Source organism: Chinchilla lanigera, unplaced genomic scaffold, assembly GCF_000276665.1.
Source record: "Chinchilla lanigera isolate Chin_1 unplaced genomic scaffold, ChiLan1.0 scaffold00032, whole genome shotgun sequence".
In the NCBI taxonomy this organism is placed as follows: domain Eukaryota; kingdom Metazoa; phylum Chordata; class Mammalia; order Rodentia; family Chinchillidae; genus Chinchilla; species Chinchilla lanigera.
This window is the reverse complement of record NW_004955433.1, coordinates 21,103,778-21,130,676: the sequence shown is the minus strand read 5'-3', so window position 1 is coordinate 21,130,676 and position 26,899 is coordinate 21,103,778. Positions and strand designations below refer to the sequence as shown.

Here is a 26,899-nt window from a genome sequence, read left to right as displayed (position 1 = left end):
TGCTACTCTATAAGTGTTGACACATGTAAATAATACAAAAATCTCGTGTCTGATGGTTCCATTTCTCATTACGTATGAAACTCTGTTATGTACGAGTCATGTAGTCTGTTTCTTTCATGTTTTGAAATCATTAACTTCACTTTTAATGCGTCAGCAAGCTATGTAAGCAATGCTGTTGCTTAGGCATGTGTTATATTAACTGCATGGCATTTGAAAACACTTTGGCTCTAATAATATATAATCTCGTTCTTCCAGAGGAGAATTCTATATTTCTTGTGAGCACACAATACAAATTAAGGGCAAATAGGCATGAAATGGTCCCTTCTTGCTTGGAGACAAATCAAAGTTTTCTGTGAATAGTCATTCAAAAACTTCAAGGTTGGGCTTTGGCATCTGTTCTCTGGCTACACAGTAGTGAAGCACTTTGTGTTATTTATTATACCAGTTATTGGACTGTACTTATCTTTCTTTTGGAAATATGGCCTAAGAAATGGACAAGCTATAAGTTGCTTAATTATTATTAATTATTTCTTCATTTTTTCTCTCTTTCCTTCATCATCATTAATTTTTGGGGAGTGAAGATGTTGCTGCTGCTCCTGCTGATGATGATAAAAACTGCCAGGTTGTGAACACATACTCTGTCTTAATAAAAGGATCTTAAAATATGGCATATCTAGCACAGTACTGAACAGTAAGGATTTTCAAGTTAGTCTTAGTAAAATCAAAACAACAGCAATAACAACAAAAAAGATAAAGAAGATTCCTACAATTTTCTTTTTCTGCAGAAAGTTCTTTCTTCTGTGTCCCACTTATTCTTTTGATCACATACAGGTAATGGTGCTTCACAGTTTCTTTGGAGAGAAAAATAGATTTATAAACAATAAGTGCTTAGATTACATAGAAACACAATAGCCTCCTAATAAAAAGTCACTGTCTCTACAGCCTAATGTATTTCTCCGAAGAACCCTATGAAGTAGTGCTGATATGGTATTATCCCCAATACATAGGCAAAATAAATGAAACTCAGAAAGTTTACTATGTTACCCAAAGTTATACTAGTTATCCTTTCTGATTCCCAAATTCATGCTGATTGCCATTTTCTCATTGGTTATATCATCCTCTTCCCTTAAGACTCAATTAATTCCTTTCTCTTCGTGACAACTGTCATATTTCCACAGAGCTATGCCTTTACTTCAGGGTGAGATCTCCCCACTTCATTCATGACTGGATTGTTTGATAGAGCTTCAGCACTATCACTATCCCAATTTCCTAACTCTTAATACATTCTGGATTCTCTAGGAACTCCTATCAGAACATGTCTTACTCAGATGGGCTCTGAAGTACTTGATTTATTTATACAGGTGAAGTGAAAACTGTCATTGAATTTTTTTCCTCCAGAAATGCAGTAAATATATATAGCTTTGTTAGAATAATTGAAAGGTGTGATGGAGACATCAGGAAATCTAAATGATCACTGTGTGACAATGGGCAAGACAATTAAATTCTCTAAACTTTGGCTTCCTCATTCATCAAAAGAGGGGACTGAGTTAGTGAGCTGTTTCACACCCTCTGAGACAATAAGCAATGTGCTCACAGAAAGTCCCAACACACTCATGTGTGGAAGTGACTCATGAGCATCTAATTGGAGAAGATACTCAGTGTTATGCTGTGCTGGAATCAATTGCACCAGGAGGAAGAGGGCATGTAAACAGGGCCGACTGTGCTTATTTTCCTAACAAAATATCCCAAAGTGTGAGGATTCAGAGGCTTGAGCTCTGCTGGCAATCAATAAAACATGAATGCATCTTTCTGAATGCATTTTCCTCATCCCCTTCAGGTTCCCTGTAATGAGGAGATAATGAGCTATAGATATAGGCAGGGGTGCCTGAGAGCTTTTCTAACATCCACTTTGTTAGAGCAACTTTTGCAGCTGAAAGGCAAAACATTTCCAAGGGATACTCTGCCAACTGTGTCAAACTTTGAGCTTAATGTCATGATACTTTCTCCAGAATGTAAGTGTACCTGTGGGGATCCCCTTAATGGGTGCTACTCAGTTATGGCTGACAAAAATAAGTTTGACTGTTTCTTCATTGATTGCTTATTTTTATAATCAAATTATGAGAAAATTTTTACTAGAAAACCACAGATCTCAACATTAAAAAGAAAAAACCCTGAAGTTGTTGTTACATTTCCAGTATATTTCTGTCATTTTTTATTTGCCTGTTTCTTTGATGGGCTTGTACAACACAGTCTCCTTCCATTGCCTCAATACTTCCAAATACCACTGCATCGCGGATGTATTTTTTACTGAGTGTCTAAGTAAGAAATGTCCACAGCTCCTTGCTTATCCTAAAACAAACCCTTAAGTCCAGGGTGGTACAAAGGTTTCATCTCTTTTCTTAACATAATCAACTTTGTCTGTCTGGTAAAGAAATAATCCTGAGGACAATGCCAAAGGAGCCCCAGATCTCAGGAGGAAAAGTGATTGCATGTGGTTAGGGATAATTTCCAGTGTTCAGAGAGGAAGGCTTGGGTTCAGTATTTGGCATTGCTGGTGAAAAAATTTGTCTAAATTCAATAGAATGGATGGATGGAAGTCCCTATGGAAGGTATCAAGTTAATGCATATGGAAAAGAATCAGAAGTTGGAGATGTTAAATATCACATTTGTTAAGGTGTCCTGCAGAGCAAGATGGTCTACACTCAAAACTGGGTGCCAGAACTGAGGATTACAAGCACACATACACACACATACACACACACACACTCACATTCATACACAGGCACATCATAAAAGAGTAGGAAAGGCTTCCTCCTTATTCCATGGATACCTCAGAAATATGCAAGACAAGACTCTCAAAAATGTCCAAAACTGACCTAAAACAGGAAGACTCAAGCTTGACTTGGGTTTCCTTTATTGTTAAATGTTTGGGGATAGAATAAGCATTCAAGGAGAACAGAGTTTTGCATGGTTTGATTTTTCCCTCTGAGACCAAGGGAAGAAACACCAAGGTATATCAGTGGAGTTTTCTATATGGAGTACAAAGAGAAGAGACAGAGATGAATCTAAAAGATCAGCTGCAAATATAAAAAAAAAATGGGATCAGACTTCTCATCACAACATACTTATTTCTTAGGAAACAAGTTTATATTTATTTTTTCTCTTGTTTATTTTTTTCATTTTATTAGCACATGTTGGCAGTACACTGGGATGCAATTTCAAAATGAAACAGAAAGAAATCAGCCTCAGCAGTTAGATAGCATAAGCTCAAACCTTGACCTAACCTCTCAAGAGAGTGCTCCCTAATGAAGGATTTTAGCTTCTTTGAAGCTGATTTACTTCCTCTGTCAAGTGGAGATAATACTGTTTAGATAGCAGATGAAGAATGGAGATGTTGGTGAGGGTTTTGATGTTGGGATACAGGAAGTGATTGGCACCTCATTCTATCACCCTTATGCTTTATGCCACTAATGGTTCTGCTACCATCGTCACTCTTATTTTAGTTTGCTTTTCTCCACAGAACAATGTTTACAATCTGCCCCTGTTCTGTATATTTGCTCTTCAATCTGAAGCGAGGGTTGCTTAAATGACTTTCAAGCTCAGTTATTCTAGCTCAGTTATTCTTTTCCTCAGGACTGTGTTGACCTCAGTACTCTCTGTTTTGGAGAACCTTGACTTACTGACATCCACCTTCCTAGAAAGAAGGCAGGATGGTTTTCAGACTTCTTTAATGAAGTTCTCTGGTTGCCCACTGTATTTCACTATTTAGGCCTGAACAAAATATACTCAGTTTTTCTCACAGGCCAAGCATGACTCAAATTTCATGATAGTTTAGAAGGTGGAGAAACTTGATAGCCCAACTGCAAATTCTAGAAGAATCTTCCCGAAAATGTGGATTTTCCCATATAGATTTCCTGTGCACATCTTGGTTCAGATGTATTTTGTAATCATTCTCATTCATTTTATATTTAATTTTGTGTAACAATTGTCCCTTTTGTTAAATATACCCTTACAGCTTCAAAGTGAGAAACATTCAGGGATTTTTTTTCTTGACTTGGAGTCCCTAAGCCATTTATCTGCACCACACTTGAAGCAGGGATCTATTCTATATTGTATTATACGTTTTTGTCTGTGTGTCTGGTCAACTGAGATTTCCAAATGATAGATATTAAATGATTACTTCTGAAATAGGAAACATTCTAGTCCTTTTCTTGAAGGATCTGACTCAGTGAATTGGGGGATGGGGCTTGAGGAACAATATTTTAAGAAGCTCTCAAGAATATTCATTAAATAGAGGTGTTCTCTTAATGGACTTTAAAATATATAGGGTTTATATTTTCTTCACTAAGACAGCTGAGGTGTTTTGTCAATAAAATAAATTCTAGATTTAAATTTACATATTCTTACGGTCACTGAGTCTGGAGTAAAATAATAATAATCTCAACAATAGTATCCACAATGCCTTAAGTGTCCACTATGCATTCGATTCTTTATGGATATCTCTGAATCTTACAATAATGCATTGATTCAGAATGTATGATCTCCAGGTTAGAAACTGAGTCTTAGGTTGGAGGTGGTAAATGCCTCCACCTATACAGCTGCAAAGTAGTCAAATTAATCTTCATATCCAGATCTGGCTGACAGCCAAGCTCCTGTGACTTGTGAAGTGGATTGGACATAATTCTCCAGCCACTGCTGCTTGCCCTAGTTAACATTCTCCTTGAACGACCTACAAGGTCCTTAACTTCTCACTGGCTTAAGTGCCTCTGATGTTCCTAGTTTAAAAATTGCAATATACACATAAATAATTCAAGCAAACAACTTGATATAGTGGAGTGCATTAGGGCTAAAATAACCCTCCCCTTTTTGACTAGTTTAGAAAACCATCATCATTTTCTAGAAATACTCTCTGGGTTTCATGTAGTGCATGGTACATTGAATTTGTTAGCATTTTGCCAGCTCTGCCATTCAAAATAAAAAAAATTACTCTGGAATCACTGCAAAATCAGCATAATATAGATTTAATTGGCCTTTCCTCACAAATAACCTTCTTCATGTCAGCTTTATTGCCTTGATTGGAGAAAGACCTATCTTTGTCGTCAATATACACTTGATAGGGATTAATAACACTTTTAGTCAAGATTCAAAAGGTGTTTGCTGACAGGTTAAAACCTGTATCAGAATGCTGTCTCTAAAATGATTTTTTTCACCTAACTGAAGTTTTATGGAATGTGATCGAAAAATACTGGAATGTTAAATTTAAAAAGTGTTTTACACTAAAATACACATTTTCAGGCTGGGGATATAGCTCAATGGCACAGCACCTGCTGGGCAAGCACACCGTCTTGAGTTCGATTTTCAGTACCAAAAATAAATTAATTACTTAAATAAAATATACATTGCAGTTAATCCCCCTCAAATATTTCCCTCGTGTTAAACACACCGCCCCATCATTCTTGCCACTTGCTCCAGTTTTGAAGCCCCCTGCAGTGAGTGTCTTTACTTGTGATGCTGTGGCTGCCTCAGTGCTCTGAATTGGATCAAAATATTTATCTTATTTTTGTTCGGGCACTAGGAATTGAACTCAGGACCTTGGACTAGTCACCAGGTGCTTGTGCCGCTGGGCTATATCCCTTTCTAAATATTTACCTTTCACTGTCATTTTGACTTTGAGGAATAGCCAGAAGTCACGGCATGGCAAATCTGACGAGCAAGGCAGATGAAGACACACTGTCATGATTTTACAAGCCCGCTTTTCTGTTGGACGGTACTCTGCAGCAGTATTCACTGTACTGTATTTTCAGACCTCAGCTACATACCCTTCGAAGGAGTCTTGCAGAAAAAATTCTCACAGACAATGGGATAAGTGCTTCTAAAGTGAGGTATAGTATTTTGTGGTGTATTAACGGCAATGTATCTTTACTGTATTATATTTGAAATGTTCACCATATATTTTGATTTGGATAGATAGTCAGATGGGTAGACAGAGGGATCCACTATTGTCTGACCGATCACCTCTCATAACACCAGTGTCTCTGTGGAGCGTGCCCCGAAGCACTGTTTGTTTCTACAAACTTCAAAGGACCCCAGACCCTCCCAGCCACTGGCCTTTGCTCGTACCGCCCGCCATCTTCACATGGCTGAGCTCCATTTTTCAATGTATTTGCTAAATGTCCCCTAAGTAAAAAGATCATTCCTGGAATGTTATCTGGCATGAACTACTTTCTACTTTTTGTTGTCTTTGTCTCTCCTTTGTTTGCTTTTTAGTTAGGGTTGCAATTTTTTTTCTATAAAAGGTTAGGTAGAAACACTTTATAGTTTACGGGTCCCGAAATTTCTTTTGCATCCATTCAACTTAAAAGTAGCCCTAGACACGATGTGAATAAAGTGTGTAACAGTATCATTCTATTTGCGAATACAGAAAGTAGGTCTAATGCAGCAAATATATAAATTCCTCTTACCCTCTACTTCATAGGACTGATTACAAATTATAGTAGGAATGACTACTTTATTTTATACTTGCTTATTGTTAGAATAATCATTGGGAAAAAAACTTCATGATGATAGTAATCATAGGTTATTTCTTCTTCATTCTATTACCTTTGAATGGAGTAGATATTCAATATATATTTGGATGAGGATATATTAATTAGTTTAAAATTGAATTTGATTTCAGTATTTAACCTCAAAAATTATTTATTGTCTTCAGGATAAAGTCCTAAGTCCTTATCATGATCCATGCTCCCTTAGACTGCTAACCTGTTGAACGCTTTAGAGATCATACTATCTCCATTCCTATCATGGTACTATGATTATGATTTGGTTACTCATTTTCTTTTCCATTTATTATTTCAAGCAAAATAGATAATATTTGATATACTGTGCTAGGTACTGAGCTAGAACGTCACATAACTGGACTTACCTACTTCTGTGTGGAGTTCAAAGTCTGATGTTATCTGAAAATACATGGAACTTCACTTATCAATGCTGTGCATGTTGTTTTGCATGATTTGCTTTGTGCTTAGGTCTTTGCCATTAGATTTAGTGTATAATCTCTCACTAATACATACCAGTTTACTGAATAATCACAGAATGCAACCCTCAAGTCTTTGCATTCCTATAATACTCATTCATATCTTAAATCATGATGTAGCTCATTTAACCATGATTACATCCCTAAGGGTCTTTATCCTTCATGCTACAGTGATTTTGAGTGAGCCTAAGGAACAAGCTGACACTTTTTATGGTCTACTAAGGCCAAGCACAATGGTAGAATACAAATATAGTAAATAAATATTTGAAAAATGAGTCAATTCTGACATGTACACATTGATTTATGTAGCCCTAAACAATTCTAGGCTGAATTCAAAAGAATTTGATTTAGATATTAAATAATATTGTTTGGATTGCTATTGAAGTATTTTTTCTAATAGTCAAATATGTGTGCACTAAAATACCAATGTTTTGTTAACTTCAGCTTATCATATTTTCTTCTACTTATATAGTCATTAAATTAAAAATTCCCCAAATCCAGGATTTTGACTACAGTATTAAATGGAAATATGTCAAAGTAGAAAAATTTAGGAAGAGACAAATTACATAGTAATATCTCCCAATGGGTTAGAGAAACTGCATGGTCTTCTGTTCTCTGGTACAGAAATGAGTCATTTTGCTTTTATTTCAAATATATGTGGTATATGACTCTGCATAGGATCAAAAATGACACTAATAGTTTTGATATATCTGAAGACTTCAATTCTAAATCTGCAAGCCACAAAATTTTTACAAGTCAAAATTACTCTTTAGAGTGATCATAAAATGTTTATACATAATGGTGTCAATTAATTTTCATTAAAAAGCCGCCAGTTTTGCTCAAAGTTAGAACCCTGAGCCTACGAAAATTATCTCATTTTTTAGAGATTGAAATACTTCTGCAAATAAAATGGTAAAAAATTTAGAGAAAACATGGTTTCCTTTGTGTTTTTTAAAGTGGTAGAGGTTGAAGTTCGGGGAATCTTCTATAACAGAGAATTTTTCATGTATAGTCATTAAAATTGTAGAAAACAAATAGAAAGATAAGTGCCTTAAAGTAAATGGCAGGATTGACATTTGTGCTGTTTCCTTTATCTAATTTCACTTTTTCCAGAACATATGTTTCACCATAGTTTTATTAACAAGTGGAGAATGAACCACTGTCCAAAATCTGTGGTGTGATTAGCGTTATTGAATGGCAGGCTTTGTGTTACTCATGTTTATTTTATGTCTTCTCAGACCATCTGCTTCCTTTCTCTACGTCTTATTCAGATAATGAGAAACAGTGACAGTAAAGGTGTTCGTTGCCATTAGAATTCTAGTGGTTCTTGACATGTTGGGTCTGTGTTTCTATTTTTCTTAATATCACTGGCAAAACTGAATGACATGGTCATTGCTTAGGAAACAAAGCCTAGAAAATAATTTGCACATTTATATGATTCAAATCTACTGTGTATTTATTCCGCTCCAGATATTAGACAGGAAATGTGTTTGCTCAGATAAAACAGTGTCTCTTCCCAAACCAATCCAGAGAAGGAGGACATGAAAACAATGCAGCATGATAACAGCAGGGAAGAGTTGAAGGAAAAGTCTGACGGTGTTCAGAAGTGAAAGTGAAAACATTCACTCAATGTCACTTAGAGCTTCAAGCTTTAATCCAATACTCCCAAGCATTCATTCAAGCTCGAATTAAAGCTTCAAGCATGAAATGACAAGTAGAAGAGATAGAAAAGCTGCCAGAGAGTATTTCAGTCCAAGGCACCTATATTAACTATGGTATCCATAGAAATGTGAGAGGATTTGCTTTTCAGAAATTTTAATTACTTAGATTTGGCTGGAACACAAGGTAGGCATGGATAAACTGGAGAGACAGACTTAGTGACTTGGTAACCACAGCTAGTACATACTAAGCCTTGAGTATATGCTACATAAAGATGTTCCTTGAATCACAATGGGATTATGCTTCAATACACTCATTTTTAGTTGAAAATATCCTAAGTTGAAAATATGTCTATATACCAAATTTATTTACAGTTATAGCTTAACATGATACACCAGAGAGCACTGGTTGTTTTAGCTGCCTAATTGCATTGCTGACCCAGAGTTGCTGGGAGGTGTAGCCAACTATTATTGTCCAGCATATTGTTCAGAGAGTATCATACAGCACAAGAAAACCGGAGCTACAGCTTTTACTGAATATGCATTGCTTTTGCACTATCTTAAAGTCAAAAAACTAAGTTGAACCATCTTAAATCAGAGACAATCTGAATTGTATATCCCTTCTTTCACTTGATCTTCTCAACAAATTTTGAGCTTGGAACTATTTTACTGTTTTTCTTATTTTACAGACTAAAAAGCTGAGTTTCAGAGATTTTCAGAATGAATCCACAAAATGCTTCAACTGAGTAATTCTATACCATTGAATAAATGAACTACTTATAAAGCTGTGTGCATGGATTAATCCAGTGGTTCTCAAAATGTGATGTCTAGACCAGCATTATCAGCATCCCTTGAGAAGATTTTGGAAATGCAAATTCTTAATCTTATCCCAGAAGCACTGAATCTAAAGCTCTAGACATAATGTCCAGCAAATTATTTCTTAACAAGACATCAAGAAGATTCTAGACCTCTCTGAAATTTAGAAATCACAGCTTTCAGGAAATGTCAAGGAATTATGCTGCACCACAGGGTTGATGACACAAGGAGAAACACTGTCTCCTGTATGTCAGAAAGAGAAGGCAATTATTGAAACTCTGGAAAAGCGAGCTGCATGTGCTTATCTGACAGCAGCTGGGTACTTTTGTAGATACACATAACCAACCTTGATGACTTAGCATAGAGGAGTACTCTCTTGCTTTCCTGTGGAGTTCCTGCTGGTGGCTTTCACTGGCTAAATCCAAGTCACATTAGAGGGCAAGAGAGCTAATTGGGGAAGTCCATGCATATCAGCTTGCAGGGCACAGGGCAGCTGAAGAGTGGCACGTAGATCTAGACGGATAGAAGGAAGAGGCTTATCAAATATTCACAAGGCATTGGGCAGGAAGCAGTGAGGGCACATTTAAAACAAAGTAACATGACTTTGGAGCTATATTCTTAATCATTATGACATGCAACCTCTAGATAGTGGTAAGTAGAGATTACAGCATGACTCTCTGAGCCCCAGTGAGTAATTGGTGATGTATCCTACAAGGAATCTGGATTCTAAAAGAGTTTTAGCCTACAAGGATTATGTGATCTTATTTATTGATTAATTTACTGATTAGTTGCTTTTTATTTTAGCTTAAGAAAGATAACAATGATGACTAAAGTGGAGGAGAAAGAAGAAAGGAATGGATGATGTCATTCAACAAAATGTGTAAGACTTTTGTGCTCATTTGAATGAGGTGAGAAATGAGAGTCTAGGTGTAAGGATGGCAAAAGAGTCTAATTTGTGAAAATTGCAAGGCTAATTTAAAATCTACCGGTGAGTGAGATACAGAGAGAAAGTACCAAAGATACTTCAGGATTTCAGAGTAAATGGATACAGATTCTTACTATTCAGGGTCTAGTGTTAGTTCCTTGTGTTTATGTTCATTTTGGTACTGGCCATGTTATGAACAATATAAGGTATTTAGTAGGTTGATTATATATATATATATAATATAATACATATATTATATATATAATATATGTATATGTTGTATATAAAATATATGTATTATATATAATATATACACACATAATATTACATATATATATATATATATATATATACACACACACACACTTAAAACAGCAGGGCATAGGGGCATATGCCTGTAATTTTAGCATTCCGAAGGCTGAGGCAGGAGGATCATTGTGAGTTTGAGACCAGCCTGGGCTACAAACTGAGCCTCAAGGCCAGCCTGAACTGCATAGTGAGACCTTGTCTCAAAAATATATGAGGTAAAAATCAACAGAAAAAAATAGAGTTAAAGATAACATAAGGTATATGTATCAAATGAAAAGAGTCAACAAAAAGTAAGTAAATTCAAGTAAAATATGAAAAAGGAAGGAAAGAGCTCAGGAAAATAGAGAAAGGGAGGAACATTATCGATAATAACAGTCACAATAAAGTATATTATTAGTAGCATTGTATACCCTAAGTCAAATAGTCAGAACAAACAGTGGTGACCATTTCCTAGGCACTACATCATTTAACCTTTACATATATCTATATAGTAGACAGTAATACTAGCTCACTTAAAACCCAAAGCTTATGTAACATGAAGATATTTACTAAGATTTTATGGCTAGTAACTTCATACATTGAAATCCACTCCCAGATCTCTGCTGAGTTGATTAACCCCTCCGTATTTCCTGAACACAAATTTGAAAAGTCATGTCATAGAAACCTAAACTGATACAATGTTCAAGAAAGAGGAAAATTTAAGAAAGTTTAACAGAACTGATGCTTCTGATATGAGGAACACTATTGATATATCTGATCTAAAGAACATTATCTAGGATCCCATGCACTACAGATGGATTCAAGGGGATTTTAGCAGGAGACTCACACCACCTATGTGGACCAGGATTGGAAGGAAAGAAAATACAGCTTGAACGTTGTAACCAGGTGTTAAGGAGCTTGACAGTAAACAAAATGAAGAGATACTATGGAATCCACCATGATGAGTGGCTAAGACAAGTAGTTAATTTGTACATTGTTGTTGTTAACAAAATATAAATGGCAAATAAATCATATATTCAAAGTGTAGGGGGCAATGAATCTTAGCATATTATTTTAGATAAAATAGTTTTGGTAAAAGCCTACATGGTGCCTTGGGAAGCCTCCTGGGACACTGTAAGAGCTAATTCCCCAGATCAACACTGCCCAGGAATGTCTCCCCAAGATAAGGGGGTGCCTAGGCCTAGGTAACCCTCTGTGATCCTGCCTGGGCAGTTCCATCTCCTGGTCCTAGGTAAACACTGTAACCATAAAGGAAATGTATGGTTATCTAAAGGGGGACATATAGAACAGAGTACAGAAAGTATATATCATTGTGGTTGGGCTCATGACCGGAGCCTGACCCGGTTACATGGCACAAGGAAAACAACATATGGCCAGGGCTACAGCATTCTTTTCTATTACCATGGAAACCAAAAATGTATATAACCTGGGAGCAAAGACAGGTCCATGCCCACTTCCCGGACTTGCAAGTCAGGATGAGAGGTGACTGGTCTAAATTAAAACTTTGTCTGTTCTCTTTGGTCTCTTGCGGAATACAGCCCGAATTTTTGCTGTAACAAAAGAAAGGAAACTTAAGAGTGTGAGTGTATGCACATGTAAAAGAAAAAAGGGAGATCTGATGCATACCACATTAAAGAAAGTGAGCAGCTAGTGGTAGGTTGGATGAACATTGTTGGACTGTAGCACATATCCTTTTCTGGGAGAAACAGTGCTCTGCTGACAACAGGAGATGCTCCCTCCTTCCATCTTAATCCAGCTACTCTTCAGGTTTTTGCAAAACACAGAATAATTTCAAAGTCAGTAAAATAGCAAAATGTCATAATTCTAATTACCAATGTTTTCAGAGCATGAACGATGATAGGAAACATCTATGTTTAAAATGGGATGTTTTTATAGTTGAGAGAGATAACTGATTTCACCAAAATTAACTAGGGGAAGGTCAGGCAGAGGTCTAAAAAAGAAATTGTCATCTTGTCCATAAAGTAGAAGAGAATCTAAATCCTATCAAATGTGGCAGATCTGCCATATTTTAAAAGCTTTTGCCATTTAGTTGATAACTGCAGGAGAAAAAAATCAAAGACAGTTTTCAAATGATGCCTACCCATGGGAAGGACACACAGTTAAGCAGGGAATATTGAATTAAAAATAAAATGCAACATTAGGCTTTCAGGTCAAATTTACAAAAAAACCACACTGGGTCATTTTTTCTGTGATACGCTCCACAGCTGGACATGGAATTCAGCATTTTAAATGCAAGGAGTTTGAGTTGTTGATAGACAATATGCTTGAATCAGATCATTTTAGATTTAACATGTGAAATACAAAACTTTACTAATTTGAAACTGTTCATGTTGAATTCGTGTCAAACAATTATAGTTTTTAACAGAAACATGGTATTAAATGTGTTCACACCTTTGCCCTTTGAGAAACAATGTAAGGAAAGTTCAGAATTCCATCTCTGCCATTGGCTGATTTGTGACCAAGGGCAAATATCATCAGCTTTTGTCACATAACCTTGATCATTTGTAAACAGAGACACCAGTCATAGCAATTATATAAACATTTTCTTGAGATAAAATAATATAGTATGTGAAAATAGTGTGGGCATAAAACTGGAGAAAATAGGTTTCTGACAAAAGTGTGCTAGGGTAAGTCCCATGCTTCCAGTATCCTCTTGGGAAAATGACTAAGCCATTGATTGGAAGGAGAAAAGAAGAAAAATATACTGCTAAAAATATCCTTACTTCCCTAAGGGATGCCCAAGGGAGAAATATCTGTAGATAGTCAGAACCACTTTTAAAAATAACAAAATTCTAATTATTGATTAAAAGAAAAAGATCATCTAGAAATGAAGACTTCTTATTGCTAGAACTTGACTGCATTGACCTTTGAATAATTTGGATGATTTGGAGATGTTACCATGGCACTAAAATCTTACATATCCCAAAGGAGGGTGATGGGGTAGAACAATGAATTGAGCAGGATGCCTTAGTATTACAGAACCTCAGGGCCAAAGGTCAAGGCACATGATGATGATCTCATCTAAATGAAGCTCAGTTTAAGGTACATGGTGAACCGAAGAAAGCGAGATGCCGGAGAAGCAACACAAATCATTCATCTGGGGAAGGTGATTGACAAGCACTGTTCTGGGGCAGAAACCAAGTTTTGGGCCAAAGTACCGGAAGTCAGATTCCAGTTACTCAAACTGAGGGACCTATTCAAAAGGAAAGCTCAATTTCCTTACTTGGGGTTCCTTCAATATCTATGAATGTGCAACAGGACTGCAGTATAACTAAGTGTGTGGAGCACACCACCTCAGATTGGGTAGAGAAGGTCTCATACTTCTTTGAACACTGTGACAACAATATTTTATGAGACTTCCCTTTGGCAAAGTATTTACAGCAAAATCAGTGTTGTGAAAATTGACAGAATCCAAGTTGTATGAATTTGGGTCGCACAGATTCTATCATCCCCCTTCACTTTGTGTATTTTCTTGTGGTCATATCATGTATTTTTCCTGGAACAAAACTGCTTTTAACATTAGCTGTAACATTTTATCTCAACTGTAATAAACAGAACCCAAAATAAAACTGGAACATTTCAAATAAATGATAGTAGATGTGGATAGAACTATGGAAGATAAAACCATTATCTGATTCCTTTCCATGGCAAAAGCTAGAAACCTTCCAAATCCTGGGTTGTTGCTTTCATTTCTTAAAAATTATTTTTAACATATGGCTTGTTAGAGTATACCTTAATCTTTTTTTCCTTGAGGGAAGTAAGGCTGTGTATAAATAAGTGTATAATAAATACAGAAGGCACTCTGGTGGTTTTCTTTTTGTAGATTCTAAAAGGAAACTCACCTATGGCAACATCTACCTGGCTAAGGGTGGATGAGAGTCATCTAAAGCGTGTGTGTATGCTGAAGTATTCTGGAGGAGATGTGGGCCTCACTTTGTACGAACAGGGAGAACACTAAAAATAGTCATGAGATTGAGGCATTTGTGGTCATATTTTTAACATAACAGCTCTGATGCTAGAACTAAGTATAAAGTGAAGAAAATTGATGACTTTTCTTATCATAGTTTCTTTTCATTTACTATCCCTCTGGGCTGTAGAAGGTACCTATTTTTAGTTTAAATCCTATGGAGGGATCTTTAATGTCAGTCCTCAAAAGGGGGCAGTGCTGCTGTAACATGTCACAGTGCTGCTGAAACATGCCGTACAGTTCACAGGCTGTGAACCCAGGCAGTTCCTTCTCTTGGAAGACAGAATCACTACTGCAATTCAGAGATCCACGAGAATGCACTTTTACCAGGCTTCATCACTTTGACATTAGTGAAATTAAGAGTCCATGTCATTCTTCACTTCTATCTTTGAAAAGGCATACAGCTGGCTACAAGAAAAATGTCCACCTATCTTCTTGGAAAATCATAGCCAGATATTCCTTTGTAGACCCAGAGCCAAGATAATAAGAAAAAGATCCTCAGCATCCAGCTGAACTCCTGAGCCAAAGTTGTATAAAGTTGCCTGGCACAGTAATTAATGTGAAGTTATTTCTTGTCCTTGCCTGGCTCCCTGGGTGTGCATACAGGTAGTCAGAAATGCAGTGGGAGAAGTGCTATTAGGACCATAAAATATTCCTTACCAATTTTATTGGCAAAGCCTATTCATTTCATTATAATGAGTCATGGATAATAGGAATGTCTTTGTGCAAAACAATCCCGTGGCCTGAATAGCAAGTCCTATAGAGGAACAAGTGAAGGCTTTTTGTAATTTTTGATAGGAAAGAGAAAGGGAAGTTCTTTTCCACACCAGAATGCCAACAAAGGCAGAAGGAAATTGGCCAGGGATAGTCTTTTGGTGATGGCAAAACTAGAATCAAATTATAAAACAAGCAAAAAAGTGAACTTCAGTGAAAATAACAGACTCTACACAATATGATAAGCTGATAATAAAAGACCCTTCACTGATGGCTGACCCAGTGTTAAGAATTCAAGACTGCTCTCCTGCTTCCATGCCATGAATGCACTTCATCTGAACCAAAAGCCTGAGAATGCACATACTGATAGAACACTCCTGTTGGTAACACCCGCACTGTTCTCTACTTGAGTGCCCTGAAGGATAGATTTACAGAACACTACAAAATATAAAAATAAAAATTCACTGTTACAAATGGACATCTTTATTTACTCAAGTAGAGCCAGAAGAAAATAGTTTTCCTGGATTGAGTAAGTTTATTATTATTTTTTTTTAAACTGGGAATTGAGCGCAAGGCTTTCACTCTGAACCCGGGCCCCTTTCTTTTTTTTTTTTTTTTTTTTTTGGTTTTTCTCCGGTACCGGGAACCGAACTCACGACCTTGCGCTTGCCAGGCAGGCGCTTTTGCCGCTGAGCTAAATCCCCAGCCCCCCGGGCCCCTTTCTCACATTTTATTTTGAGTCAGGGTTTGTTAAGTCATTGAGTTGTCCATGCTGGTCTCCAACTTGCAATCCCCCTGCCTCTGCCTCCCAGAAAGCTGAGATTTTATGTGTGTCCCACCATCGAAGGCTTTGGTTGGTTTTCGATTTTTTATTGCTGGGTTTCAGTTGAAACTAACTTCCAGTCTAATTCCAGTCATTCTAATTAAACAGGATTATTGGAAGCCTCTGTTTGGCAGAATGTTCAACTTGTTCCATAAAAGAACTGATGCCAAAACCCCCCTCATCCCTCTTTGAGGGGGTGGATTGTGCTACTGTCTCTGTGCATTCTGAACTTTGTAGCAAAATCTTCACCCACAATATGGCTAAGTATATTTTTACAACATACTCTGGATACCTCATTGCTTTAGGTTCTATTTTATGCATAACTATGTATTAAATACACAGAGAAAATACTGGCCCATTCCTTCCCTGAGTGACTCAGTACATCTGAGGAGAACTCTATGTACATATGCAAACTTTCTGCACAGAACTGCAAGATTGTAAGGACTTATATAAAAGTGAAGGCTAGATAGAGCCTTTCCCTCAGTATAACTGAGTTTCCCCATCTGTCATCTAAAGGGTTTGATCCTATAATTGTGAAAGCATTTTCTAATTCCAAGAGTTTGAATGACTTGTACTTAATCTTTAGCTACCTGGAGCTCTCACTTGCTCTCTTAGAGGTAGGTGGGTTTTCAAGACATTAGTAGAATTCCACTGGAGTCTCCAGAGTGTCACAGAACTGGGACTTTCCACTTTTGTCTTAAGCTTTTTGTGTGTTCACAACAGTAAATATCTCACCCCAACAGTTGACTTATGTCTGCTTTTTAAACAATTGCAACAGATGGTTGACACTTGAACAGAATGTATAATTAGCTCTGCAATCTAACACTTCATTCTTATTTGCTCTTTCTCAAAGGAGAGAAGCTGTGCCTTCTGCCATGGGGTCTAATCTGTTAGTTTAATCAGGAGTTATGCTATGAAAGTTCCCAGGAGAGACGGGGTGTGGGAGGATTCTTAATCCCAGCCTTTCGGGGACATTAAAAAAAGACAAGAGGGGGTGTAGAGAGAAACCGCAGCACTTTTAAAAAACCCATACTTTACTCTCATTTGCTTTCCAGATGACAAAAATTTTATACTTTTTTTCTTCTCCTTTCCCCTACCTTACTTCCGTGAGCCTCAGCTTTTTCGTGGGGGTTCAGTGACCATGAATTTGGGATGATCTGAATATTAAATGGCATAACTCCTGCAAGCACCCAGTACTGACCCTAGCACATAGCAGGCACTCAAAAGAACTACTGTAGTTCCTTTACTGTGAGGGAATTTAGGAAAATGAAAGGGACATTGGTTCCCATGTGTTTTGACCTTGAACCTACTCACTGCACTAGTACCCTTTCTCAAATACACATCCAAGGAGGTGTTTCCATCAGTGCTTGCTTCTTCCTCACTTCAGCATCTCCTCAGCAAACTTCACTTCTCTGGTTTTTGGAGCCCAGACGTTTCCTCTGTAGGCACAAGTCCCTGAAGATCAGCAGTCCTTCTACCTTCTCATCTTCAATCATGCTCATTCCCCAGGTGAACCTATTCCAAATTCTGCTCCCATTATTCTTTTCTGAGTCAAGGATCTTAAAATCAACGTGTCACTCTCTCCAGAGTTTTAGTGTGTAGAATACAGCTTTTGCACCCTACTTGAGTTTTGTGATCTATTCATAGGAATTTTGGCATGCAGCCATTTCAGCCTTGTCAGAGAGCTCTGCTGTTCCAGAGACCAGAAGAGCTGAGAAGGGACACAATTTTCAACAATGAAATGTATTCTCTACAGAAAAGAATAATGCTGCTTAATCATAGTTTTCTAAAGTCCTCAAATGACTTTTGATCATAGATATCACCACATTTATTCTGGAAGAATTATGTGTCTTCAAAGGCCACACCAAAATTTGGTAATTTGCTGGACTTTGAACAACCCAAGAAGGGAGTGGCTCACTCCTTTGAGAAATTTAAAGTCTTGTAAAAAATGCCAGCAAAGCCCCAATCGAAAATAATTGACAAAACATAAAGAAAAGAAATGAAATAATAAAAATAGATCAGAAGTTAATTGGAATGGTCTTAGCAACTCAAATGCCACAGAGAAGAAATGTCCTTTTCTGGAGCTCTTTGCTAAGTAATTCATATACTTAGCCTGAAAGCCATGTGGTAGCGCATTCAACATTCTCATTGCAGACAGCAGTGTATGCTGAGCAGAGCTGACTACTATGAGCTAATTCAGTTTTAGAAGAGGTTTTTTTTTTTTTTTTCAGATGAAAAAAATGAATTCTGCATATCTGGATAGCCAGGCTAACTTCATAAAAGGGGAATGTGAGGCTATTAGGATTTTAAATGAATCTTCAAGATACAGACTCCCACCCATTTTCTCTGCAAGTGCTACATGGCTTGCCATTGAAGCTAAAAAGGCTTTCCTTGAGGAGATCACCTCAGTACACATTCCCATCATGTCTTAGTGGAGGCAAACACAGGTGAAGAACCCTTGAGGTCTCCTCTAAGTGATACTTATACCCCAAGTGAAAGTTATATGCAGTTATATTCACTTATTCAGCACATGTTTAATACTCAACCCATTATGTCAGGAAGTACCATAGGCACTAGGGGTACTGTGTAGAAGAAGTGGACATTAACCCAGGTGCAAATCAGAGGAGTGAGCTGGAATACTTCTGTTCAAAATTTATGACTCAGAATAGCAGCTCCATGCCTGGTCATATTGATTGTGCTGACCTTCATTGCCTACCTCTCCACATCAGAATCCACATGAATTTTATTTTATTCTAGATGAATAAAATAAAACCTTACTTGGATTTATGGAAATACAAAGTTAAGCAAGAAGATTATAAAATATATGAGACACAAAATGAACCCTCCTGTAGTGTCAGTGTCTTAAGAAACACCTTTAGTGTTTGCATGTTTTTAAAATCATTATTCGTACACACATGTATCTATAATTCATAAAGTATTCCATCTGCTGTTTTACAGATTATTTAAAGCAACTTTTAACATATACATAACAGCACTATATATATAGCATGTCTATACACAGATACCATGAATTTATGCAGACATGGGATAGATATATAAATGTAAATATATAAAAATAATTACATATTTGTGTTTTATATATATGTGTTTGTGTGCATTGATGAAGACTGATAGCATCTAACATAATCAAGGACATCTCAAGTGATGGAGACCACTACAAAGCAGACCTGAGCAGGACTTAATCAACTGGCTTTTTATGTTTACTTGTGAATCTTTCCAAGGCCTACACTCTTTGTCTGGAAATAGTGGACTCATAGTAAGTGAACCTCTATGAGTCAACTAATCTCTACTAAAACGTCTAGTAGTGATGAAGCTGAAAAGCCTCAAAGGTTAAGACAAAATCACAGCCAAGGACACCTGGATCAGATCTCAACTGCATAAAGACTATAGCCTCAGGCATCTCACTCCTGGGTGGATTAATTTAATATTTCATTTAGAGAAGTCCTTGAGTGATTATGCCCTTCTTGAGTACTCCCCTCCCTTCTGATAAGCAAATAAATACGGGCCATTCAGAGATCTTGGTCTTAGCCCTAAGAGAATCTTGAATACTCTGAGAGGGCTTTGAGCCTCCTGGAGCCCTGAAATCATTGCATTTGCCTCTTTTTATTTAGCCTTCATTGTACACTCATTCAGGAGATTGCAGACATGATCAGCCTGCAATAACTGAGAGATATTTTTAACCCGATATTCAGAAACCCCAGAAATCTTCCTATCCCTTCCTATTCAGCATCCTCTCAAGAAGGAACAGTTAGTTTGGAGTGTATCTGCATGTAATATTTTTTCCAATTATTAGACTACATAAAATTAGAATTACATTGGATATACTCTTTGCTGGTTGCCTCACTTCATACACCATATTGTTGTTTCTTACTTTAAATTTAACATATACGCCAGTCAGTAAAGGTTTACAGGGTAAGAAGCAATGTCTATGAAACTAGTTTTCCAAGTATATCTACTATTTCCATTATGATTCAACAATATTTTCACATCACAACAAATAAAATTAAATGGAAATTTTCCCAAGCTTAAACTACATCATTATGGAGAAAAAATAAATGGCAAAGTGTTTGGTTCAGCAAAGGCAAGTTAATATTGGTTGTTTTCATAATCATTATTCATTTATTATATTAGGAGAGAGGAAACTTTATAACTTTGAAAATACTGGAACAAGCTAAGGTTACTATAATAAGTAAATCTAGTATACATACTCTTTCATTGATAAGTGAAAAGCTCTGCCGTATTTAACATTACCACTGGAGGAAACTGATTAACCATTTCTGTAAAAATTTCATGTATTGTTTATTTGGTAATACTTTCAAGATATGAGATTTACTAGCTTTTCTCAAGAGTGGGGGTAGAAATAGCTAGAAAGGAAATAATAAGTAAATTGGTTGTGATTTTCATTTGCTTCAAGACTTCTTTCAAAATCATAACTGTCAAATGTGCAGGAAGCAAACTCACAATTAATATAAAAGTGTGATTCTCCTACCTGTCTGTTCTGGAGGGCCCAAGTATACAAGTGAGAGGAGGTTTAAAAGCTGTTATGATGAAACCTCCTGCTCATTTAGTTTGCTAACTAAAGCCTGATAGGTATCTTTTCCATGTGAAAACTGTGACACAGCTTGGCCATTCTTGTGTTCACTAAAATTGTGGTTTTGACCCCAAAGTTAATCACTAGGATAAAACATGCTCGAACACAGCTTTTTGGCCTTCTCTTCCTCTTCTTTCCTCCAAAATTATTATATGGCAATGGTGAAAAATCCCGCTCATGTTATGAACAATGATCAACCCCATTTGCTCACTTCATAATAGACATCTGATGCTGTTCCCAGCTCAGAAACCGAAAGGTCCGTACTACCTCCTAGTTTTGGGAAGCTGGACCATAGTCATGTGCCTGAGCCTCTAAGGCTAATCAGCATGTTGCCCTGAACATGTCATATTGAATGGTGACCCAGCATTTAGAATAGTGCAGAAACCATTTCAAAGTGGAGGTACCAACACCCCCTCCTTGCCACGAGCAGTAGAGGCAGAAGCAGCAGTCCTATTTGTTGCCCTTGGTCCTCTCAATTCCCTGTGAGCTTCTTAATGTCCTTCTGATGAAAGTGCTCTTTCCTGGTTGTGGCTAGTGGCTTTTTACTGCTCACAAATGAAAATTTGATTTAGTTTTTTAGGTCTAAATGATGAAGTAAAATATCAGTGGAATCGTCCACATTTTTGTATCCAGTACAAGACATGTCTTCAGTGCTTTGGTGGGTCATTAAACACATTCCTTGTTAGTGAATACCAGAATATTTTTTGACTCTAAGGTTTTGAGTTTTACACAAACACATATGAAGATCAGTTTATTCCTTATTTTTAGCATAGTGTTGGGCAAATTTTAATATGTGTGCTAGAATGTCCTTAAAGAAAACATTAAAAGCTAAGTACTTATTTATCTAAAATCTTAAGGAAAAATAGTATATGGAAAGTATTACATGTTAAAAATTCATTCTCAGTTATGCAGTTCAAATTGGAAGGATACAAACATTCTTGTAAAGACCCAAACATTTTATTATTAGATGTAAAATACTAGGAATTTCAATTATAGCCATATATTAGAGACATGATTAACATCATCAATGGAGCTGTAAACAAAATGTTCTAAAATGTTTTCTCTCCTAACAAAACTCAGTCATGCTTTCTAGGTCAATGCTGTGTTGAAAATCAATACTTATTTTATTCTCAGCCAGCATATATACATGTTTGTGTAAAACCCATGCCTTTTGGAACAAATAAAGATATTATTGAAGTTGAACAAATATATCTAAATACAGACAAAGGCAATTCCTTCCGGAACTAATGTTTATTAGGTTACATTTTTTTGCTACTCCCTAAATATTCCATGGGAAGAAATTGAGAGAGGAGAATGCTTCTGCCTGTGAAATCTTGGCTGAGACAAAGATATAGAGACTGTTCAGAATCCAAGGCAAAGGTGAGGAGCTTGTGTTATGAAGACTCCAAACAGAGCTCAAAACCAAAGCCCAGGTGTATCCACTTCAACATGCTGCATATATTTCTGTGATATTGCAATTATGATCTTGAGTGGTTTCTCATTTAACCTCTCTGTCCTCATTAGTAACATGGGAATAGAATTAAATTTCTAACTCATATGATATTTGTAAGGAGTTAGTTATCTGACGCAGAGTTTTTAATTCAGTGCTTAACACACAGCAAATGCTTTGCAGCTGCTGGCTGTTACTAATCATAGCAGGCATTTTCTTGTCCTTTTGTTAATTATTCATTTTGTTCTTACTCTGTAATTTGTAATGATAAGACAATAATCTGACTTTCGAGAAGATAAAAGATAGTAGTGGTTTTGATCTGAATTGTCATCCCCAAGCCCCATGTGTTCAGAGCAAGGTTGTAGAAAGGGATTGGATTACAAGGGCCATATGCCTGACCTGATGGTAAGAGGTGTGAGCCTGGCTAGAGGCTGGTGATTGGCAATGATATTGGAAGAGGATCTCTTCCTCCCGGGCTCCTTCCCTCTGCCTCTTCTTCATAGCTGCCTTGATATGAACAGCTTCCCTTGCCTACTCCCTTCCACCTTGCCATTTCTATGGTTACATCAGCTGGACATTGACCAGAACTTCTGAATTGTGAGCCAACTAAATCTCTCCTCCTTTAGACTGTGGGTGTCAGGTATTGTCTCCCAGTAACCACAAAGTGACTGAGATGATGGTGAAAATCTAAATAGGAGAGACCATAATTTCATTTGAATAAGTGGCATTGTATCTACTTGGAAGAGAGAAATTTGTCATAACTCAGTGGTCATTAGAAGTTTTAGAGAACACAAGAGAGTTCACAGAAGTTTTTCAGAGTTATCAACATTAATATGATCCAAATTAATGAATTATTAATATGGGTTGCTTCTACAGGATAACATCAGTCACAACTGAAAACTGTATGAGCATTTGTAATTAAGAATTAACATTTTGGTTCAGATATGTTAATGTTTTTGCAAATATTTTCTGTTGGGTAGCATAGCCTCCAGGTTTGAATTAAAACGTAGTATTTCAAAAGAGAATGACCCGCTGATAACTACTAGGAACTAAGTAGCGTGGAATCATGGTAAGCTTCAAGCACTTCTTTTAGTGGGATGAAATACAGAAAAGGGAATCTTAGATGAGCCAGAAAGAGATATGTGGATTTTACAATGGATGTCACGATTATATATCCAACTTCTTCTAAACGTTAACTGCACAAGACAATTCAAATGACCAGGTTGAGTTGGCTACCTCCTGAATCTTTCCACAAGAGTTTCACAATAATTAAAAGATGATGGAACCAGCGATACGGTAAAAGGTACTTGGCAGGTATTTCTCTAAATAGTAAGGTTCAAGTAGGCAAGGGGATGACAGAAACCTCTTCACATTTTGATTGAATGACCGTTTCTTTCAGTCCATCTAAAACACTCCCTCATCCTCTTTCGTTTTTCTGTCAAAATGAAAGGATTTTTGCTGGGAGTCTAAGTCTTTTACTTATGCCCAACTTGCCCCAGTGAATATAGGACGTTCTGACTCTATCCTAGAGAATGCACTAGAGTCACTAGTCTCTTGCCACCTCATGAATGTGAGGAAAAGTTCACTCTTCTCCATTACTGGTTAGGATTACAGAGATCTACCTGCTATTCCTATCAAACACCACCAAATCCTGAGAGCCGCCAGGGAGGATATTTCTATGCATCTGTCCATGATTTCTACCCTTAGCAACTCCAGCAGATAGGAACCTTGATCCACTCCCACCTATAAACACTTGTATATTTTCACAGAATGCAGAAATTCATTTGAGCATTACCTAATTCTACTTTTCCACATGAGAGTTAATTTTGTTCCTGTGAAGACTCCTCCAAAACTTCAGTGGGACACTTTACCTTGTGTTTGCAAGGGTTCCAGAAGTCTTTCCTTTATTTTCTAATTTATCATATTCCACTCTCCAGAGATATTATTGATTTGTAAATCCCTAAAAGAGAAAATATAAGCTACTTCCATTGAAGAATATCTAATAGAACTCATAAAATATATATTTCCCAAAATTTATTAACCGTATCACATATCACTTGTCCTTATAGAGTAAGTTTATCTGCTGAACATTAACACTGAAGATAACTTTATTGATTTCTCTGTTTTCTGTCTTATAAAACTGAGTTATTTATTTCTCTACACTGTCTACCTTGATTAGCATATTATTATCTTTCTCCATATATAAGGTTTTTTTTCATACATTTGTTCTTTTGAACTCTTACATCAAAACTATGTACCTGATGGTTACAAACCCTTTACTCTTATAGATCAGTTACACATAGACAACCCCCCCCACACACACCTGCATATATGTGGAGAAATTGGTGATAAAAGTAGGCTGAGTCATGAATGATACCTATAACAATGAATAGTTATCTATAGGACCAAATTTCCTTTTCTCTTTTATAAAAATAGGGAAACTGACAGCATGTTAGGTTAAATAAATAAGCCTTCTATGTTCTGGATGTCCATAAAAGGGAATTCTGGAGCACATATTGGCCCGATTCTAAAGTTGATATTCTTTATACAATATATCCATTAATATGTATAGAAGGATATATCTGCTTGAATGTTCTCCAAGAAAAGAATTCAACATTTAGTGGACCGAATCTCAGGAAGTAATGTCTGCTTAATTGTAATTTAAAATTTTCTCTTTTTCTTATTTTAGCTTTTTAGTATTTCATCCCACAAGTTAAAGACCCAGGCTGCTTTCAAATTAAGTTTTCCCTAATATATTTTACAAGAACTGAAAAACATACTCATGAATTGCTAGTGGAGTTTAAATTAGTTTTTCAATGCTAATTGAATGAATTCATCATTTCACTGAGATACTCTAATCATTAGCATTACAGATGGTTTATATTTTGTTAATAATATGGGTTGCTTAAGATCTATGAATTATTTCATAGCCCAGTAGTAACAGGTGAAAATCATACACCTACTGAAAAATCTCAAAACACACTTACACCTATCTATCTATATCCATCATGTTCTCATTTATTACTTGTAGTATCTATGTTTTCTCATTTTACTTAATTTCTGTGTTTCTCCTATATGATCCATAATGTCTGCATTTATCCCATCTCTCAACTTGTCCTTGCAGACTATAAACAAAGTATCAGAATAATAGACAAAAACAGGGTGGACTCATTGTTTTGCTTCTTGCTAAACTGAATGCACCTCTGTGTATAGCAGGACTAATGTATTGAATCTATTTTATTCAAATCAATATTTTATGTTCTTTCTTGAAACTTAGATGTGAGATCTCTTGCGTAGGCAGTGCTTGGGGTTTGCCGTGAGTGTAAAGGCCAGTGGTCCTGACTGTGTCTTGTTTGTCATTCTTCATCTTACCCTCATAATAACCTAAGGGGGCCACAACTGTTATTGTCCCTGTTTTACAAATGAGAAAACTGGGACTGGAGAGGTTTAGTAACTTGCAGAAGTTACACAGATAGTAAATAATGGAGTCACGGTTTCAACCCCATCTTTCTACCTCCGTCCCCTGTATTCTACTGCTCTGTGTAGCACTTTCTTGAGTACATGCTCTCTCCTCTGTTACATTATGATTCTACAAGAAATTGAAGGAGCCGTTGGGATCGCTCAGTGAAATGTCTGGAAAGGGAACTGTATTTCTGCAGCTCAATCTGAATCTGAATTCTGCTTTTCCTCTCACCTGGTCTGTGGGTAGTTCTCAGTTCAAATTTCAGTGATCTTAAAGTAAAATAGTAACATTACTATCAAACAGAGGCTGGTACTAAGTGTTACACATAAAATAGGTAAAGCAATTTTTTTTGTTTTTTTTTTTGTTTTGTTTTGTTTTTCCGGTACCAGGAATCCAACTCATGACCTCTCTCTTGCCAGGCAGGCACTGTGCCACTGAGCTGAATCACAGCCACCAAGTAAAGCAATTTTTAAAGGCTTTGGAACACAGAATATGGAAAATCTATAGCTAATTTCCAGTTGTTGCCACTAATGTTTGCAATGGAAAAAATAAAATATTTCACTCTGCCTAGAAAAGACTGTGCATCTTGAACACAATTCACATGTGTGGGAGACATAAAGCAGTCATCTTCCTCTGTTTTATTCTAGTTTACAAGAGGAAATCTGGTGGGGGACGTGATGAGACAAGGTTTCCTTCACCTTACCTTCTGTGAACTCTGTAATAGAGCCACTGCCAAGGAACACATTGTACAAAGAAAGCTGAGCAGCATCTGGAAGAGATAATTTTTAGGTTTATTCTAAGAGGAAATGATGTGGAATTCACTTTTTGTACAAGAAAGGCCAAATAAATCTGGAGAAGATGTTTTAAGAACATCATGAGATTCATAAACATTTGCAGAATATTTTTGCAGAGATTCTGATTCCTTTTTTAATATCATGGTTCAAATATTGTAAGACAGGCAGAATGGGTCATTTGAGTTATCACCTATAAGAAAGCAGCTATACAAATGTCATTGTGAGAATGTGCAGTCAAAGTTTTTACTGCCACATCCCCATGGCACAGATAAACATCCTGAAGTGGCCTATGCATTGCATATGGGCTTATGGGC

At 36.7% G+C, this 26,899-nt stretch overlaps 1 long non-coding RNA gene across 1 annotated transcript; it reads right to left on the bottom strand.

The window, feature by feature from the left end:
• Positions 1-738: 738 nt before the first annotated feature.
• On the bottom strand, positions 739-26,550 carry LOC102018635. Its single transcript, XR_261603.2, has 3 exons — positions 26,495-26,550; positions 24,200-24,288; positions 739-851 (listed from the first exon to the last, which is right to left on the bottom strand). It is a non-coding gene; the product is annotated as an uncharacterized LOC102018635 (long non-coding RNA).
• Between the last annotated feature and the right edge of the window lie 349 nt (positions 26,551-26,899).